Below are 5,180 nucleotides of genomic sequence, written 5' to 3' on the forward strand. Positions count from 1 at the left end.
AAGTCTGAAGTGTTCCAGCATTTTGGAGAACAGGGTGGGCCGATCCCCCCATCTGGGGGACAGAAACGGGCCAGGAAAGGAGGGGATGTGAGCATCCAGCCCACACTGTCCTAGGGGGCTGGTACAGGAGCACTGAATCAAGCAGATAGTAAAAATGAAAGGTCTATTTCCAGGAGGGCTGCTTAGGGGGCTGTGCAGCAGGGGTTGGGGGGCAGAACGCACTGGCCACCTTGGGAGGACTGGAGGCCTGAGGCTCGGGGAGGATATGTGGGTTGCGCAGCCCTTGTCAGGGTGTTTGGAGATGCAGGATTCACCGGGGATGGCTTCAGGGACCAGGCAGAGGAAAATGAGGTCTCCTTTGTAGCAGCCAAGAGGGTTCAGTTCTCAAACAGACCAATGACACTCCTAGGGCTTCTGTGAACCACTGGGACTTCTGTCCACCAGAGCTGGTTCTTAAATTCTGCCAGTGGACAAGGTCACGGACATACACTTTGTTACCGTGACCCTATTTCCCCCTCGGGCAAGTACACGCAGCTCAGTCCATGCAATAAATAATAACAATGACAGCAACACCTGCGCATTTGCCTGCCCCAGGCGTGGCACTAAGCGTTTACATGCACAGTCTTACTTAACCCCAAAATAATACACAGAAGTTAGTGCCAGTGCTTCCCACCTTACACATGACGGAATGGGACAAGAGCTATTCCTGTGTCTGTCCTAAGTTAAAAGCTTAGGAACCAAGGATCCTTCAAGCTTACTGTGAACATCACCCTTTTCTTACTCAATTAAAAAGCCCAGTCTCAGGACTTCCCTGGCAGTCCAGTGGTTAGGACTCTGAGCTTCCAGTGCAGAGAGCGTGGGTTTGATCCCTGGCTGGGGACCTAAGAGCCCACATGCCTTGGGGCCAAAAAACCCCCTAAAACATACAACAGAAGCAATATTGTAATGAATTCAATACAGACTTTTAAAAACGGTCCACATCAAAAGTCCTAAAATGATGAAAATAAAAAACCAAAAAAGTCCAGTCTGTATGCCTCTTACACAAATCCTCAAGCCCAAGTGTTCTCTTTTTCTTCTTCAAGTTTGTTTTCTCAGCTGACTAGATTGTGGGCGAAGTGACATCACCATCTGATCAGCATCTAAAAACATTTCAGCTACGTTAAAAAAATAGAGATCTCGAACGTGCTCCCTTAATTACATTTGACCATTTGAGCAGCTGCGTGGAAACCCCGGGTAGCCGGCCTGTTCTGCAATTTGTTTTGAAAACAAGCTTTTCAGTCTCTCGGCTGCGAGGATCCTGTGTAAAGGGTGTACACTGTGAATCACAGTTTCAAAGGAAGACGACAAACACAGATCTCAGCCAAGTAATTTGTAAAACTGGATTGCTGACAGAAATTCAGGAAGCAGCAGAAAACAACCAAGCACAAAGACACAGTCAAGAGGCTGGATGTGACCTGAAGGAATCACGGGAAGAAGCACCGGGGTGAAGGAAAGACGAGGAGCAGAGACCCCGAGGGGCTGAGAACACGTGGTCTGAATGCAGGATGCCCTGAATGTTTGGGACCTGAGCTGCCTTCAGCTGTTCCTAACGTGCATTTAGTTCCCCGAGGGAACAGGGAACGGACTGTTTCTTCAGTTAGATTCACAGCTTTCATTGTCATCATGAACTCAATCAGTCCAAATCTCTTTAATGATTACTTCATGGATTCTGTAGTCTTTTTCTCTAATAATAACAATAACAAAATAAAAATAAGTAACACTTATTGAGCTTTCTACCTTCAACAAGTATCAGAGAGACTTTCCTGGTGGTCCAGTGGTTAGGACTCTGAACTTCCAATGCAGGGGACTCAGGTTCAATCCCTGGTCAGGGAACTAAGATCCCACATGCCATGTGACATGGACAAAAATAAAAAAATAAAAGGTCATTTGGATTCAGCCAAAAAATAAACAAACAGGAAAACCACAACAAGTGTCAGAGTCCACTGGGGACTGAGTGGGTGGATAAACAAACCCCCGTGCAGGTCGGCAGGTAGTACTCTCGGGACTTCACTGGTTCATTTAAACTTCGTCACTATTCTATTCAGAAGCTATTCGTGAGGCTTTCTATTTTACAGATGAGCTAACTGAGTTCCAGAGAGGTGACTTAAGATTGTCCAAGGTTACACGGCTACAGGGGCAGAGGCAGAATCGGACTCAGGCAATCCCACCCCAGAGTCCCCTTCTCCATACTACTGGTCTTCAAGCTTCATTCACTCACTCTTAGTTTAAACCTCTCCATTTGACTAGACTTCTGAGATAATACAAACATGAAGCCTGAGTCATATGAAATGTGCAGAAAAATGCACCATGAAATTGTCAGATCCCAAAGTCCATTGCTCCCCTACACAGTAAACTAGAAGAATCTCTTCCATGAGAAAGCAGTTCATCTCCTACTTTTATTTTTCAAACAAATATCAGTTAACTTGGTTGAATATTTATGTCTCACATTATGACTCTTCAGCAGTTTTTTCTTTTTGTAATTGTAGAAAATTCTTTCTTTGTAAATGTAGACACTTTGGAAAAACACAAACCTTTTTCTTACCAGATAATTTTCATAAGACTAGTTTTCTCAAGTTTCCTTGTTAAAAACATTAGATTTTTATCTTTGATTTATTTTATACTCCTTTGATTGGGTCTGAAAATATTTAAGTGGATATAGACCTCAAAGTTTCTAATCCAGATCTCTATATTTTTAGTTTTTATTGGGAAAACCATGTTCCTTTTCTGCATTTCCCCAGTTAATTTAACAGATCATGCCCTCCTCCAAAGACCATTTCCAAATATCTGCTGAGATCTCTTCTCCTCCACATCCTCAGGGTCCTCCCAAGGGCCACCCCACCACTTCCCAAAAGCATATATTTACTGACCTGATTCATTTCCTGCCATCACCTTTCAGCTTTTCTTAGGGAGCTTTTTGATCATTGAAAAGAAATACCTTCAAAGATGTATTACCTCAATAGAGTTTATATGATAAAACCATAATGTACAAAATTTATATTGAAGTGATACAGTTAAGTTTTAAAAGGAGACCATGGTAATGAGGTGACAAAAATATTGTTCATTTATTTTCCAAAATTCCTTGGAAAAATGAATCTACATGGTTACACTTGAAGGATATTGTACTTTGCAATCACATAATAAAGCCCTGACTACATTGACATCACTCTGAAAAACTGGTGATGATAAAAGCTAAGGATATGGTTCCATTATATAGGATAAAGCAAGTTTCATTTACCTGTCTGTGTATATTGCTTGTTTTTAATTAATTTAAGGTGTTTTTTTCCTTTGTAGCCTTCAGATAGAGACACCATCTGCCACCATATAGACTCTAAAGAATCTGGATAGGGAAATATTCTCATTCTTCCCTTTTTTCTAACCCTTTAATCCAACAAATCTCAGGGCTTTCTGATTATAACTACGAAGTATTTTTCGTCTTTGTCCGCCACATGAAGAGTAGAAAGGAAGAAATAAACCTCTTATTATTTATTGATGATATGCTTGTCTGCATAGAAAACCCAAAAGAATATATGGAAAAATTATGAAAACCAATAAGAGTTTGGCTAGGCTGTTGAATACAAAATCAACACACTAATGCCAATTGCCTTTTTATATACCACCGAAAGTAAAAAGTATAATTTTGAAAAAACAAAAACAATGACAGTAGCAGCAAAAGTATGAAGGAGCAAGGGAGAAATCTTGCAAAATGAGTAAGCTCTTTAGGAAAACATTTTAGACCGTTGTGGACTGACAGTAAAGAAGGGCAAAGTAAGTGGAAAGATGGATTATATTCATAGATGGAAAGAGTCAATATCAAGTATTCCTATAATGGTCATTTTAAATCAAGGTCCCAAAGGTTCTGCCCCATCCCTCCCTACTGGAAACTCGACAAAATGATTCAAAAATGAATAAAGAAGAGAAAAGCATGAAGAATGGTTAAGAGACTCCTGAAAATGTGTCTTGACTAGTTACATAAGACCCATCATATGGCAGCAATGACTGTTGGTATTGGCACAAAGCTAGACAGACAAATGGACTGCTGTTGCTGCTGCTAAGTCGCTTCAGTCATGTTCGACTCTGTGCGACCCCATAGACGGCAGCCCACCAGGCTCCCCCGTCCCTGGGATTCTCCAGGCAAGAACACTGGAGTGGGTTGCCATTTCCTTCTCCAGACAAATGGACAGACTAATGCAAATATGGAAGCTCTATTTATGACTGGAGAGGCATCAAAGATTCGTGAAAAAAAGAGTGGACAATTCAGCAAATGCTATTGATCCAAACAATGGCTATCCATATAGAAAAACATGAAGTTGGATTGCTTCCTCTCACATTAAAAATCCATTCTATGTGAATTTAAAGACAAAATCAAAAGGCAAAACTATGACAAAATTTAAAAGACAATTAGGAGAATATATAAGCTTGAAGTAGGTACAGATTTTTAAAATAAGATGCAAAAAACAAACTGTGAAGGAAAACAAAGATAAGTTGAACTATGTTAAAAATAAAAATGCTCATTATAAGACAACTTATGAGAGTTAAAAAGAAAGTAACAACCTGGAGTAGGACATTTGCAATACATACCACCGACAAAGGATCAATATACAAATTAATAAAACAAGTAGGTACAAAAATAAGACAGACCACCCGATAGGGAAACAGACAGAGGCATGAAAATGTACCTCATAGAAAAGGCAACACGAATGGTCCACAAATACATGAAAAGGTGCACAGTCTCATACAGCAATCAAGGTAAGGAAAATTAAGGGCACCAATTAGATACGATTTCACACTCACCCCCAAGTTAAAAAGTCTAACAATCCTACATACTGGAGAAGATGTAGAGACATGGAAATTTCCACTTGGGAAACAAATTTGGCCGTGACTAGTGAAGCCAACATGTGCGGGACCTACAGCCAAGACACCCAACTCCTGAGAAATATATCCTAGATAGTGCTCACAAAGAATCTGGACCAAACTGGGCAAATCCAGGGCAGCTGTGCCTGTGGAGGGGAAGGCAGGGGAGGGAGAACTCTGGGTGATTTTCAGGTTTAGGGCTGGAGCTGATGGCAGTGCCACTTACTGAGATTTGGAAGCCTAGAAGAGTGGGGTGGGTATCCAGGGTCCTTTTTAGATTGCAGATGCCT

General features: G+C 41.2%; 1 non-coding gene across 1 annotated transcript; it reads left to right on the top strand.

Annotated features, from left to right (window-relative positions):
• The first annotated feature begins 1,799 nt into the window (after positions 1-1,799).
• Positions 1,800-1,872, top strand: TRNAG-UCC (transfer RNA glycine (anticodon UCC)). The gene has a single exon. It is a non-coding gene; the product is annotated as a tRNA-Gly (tRNA).
• Positions 1,873-5,180: the final 3,308 nt, after the last annotated feature.

The sequence above is a fragment of the Bos mutus genome, chromosome 13, assembly GCF_027580195.1.
Source record: "Bos mutus isolate GX-2022 chromosome 13, NWIPB_WYAK_1.1, whole genome shotgun sequence".
Taxonomy (NCBI): Eukaryota; Metazoa; Chordata; class Mammalia; order Artiodactyla; family Bovidae; genus Bos; species Bos mutus.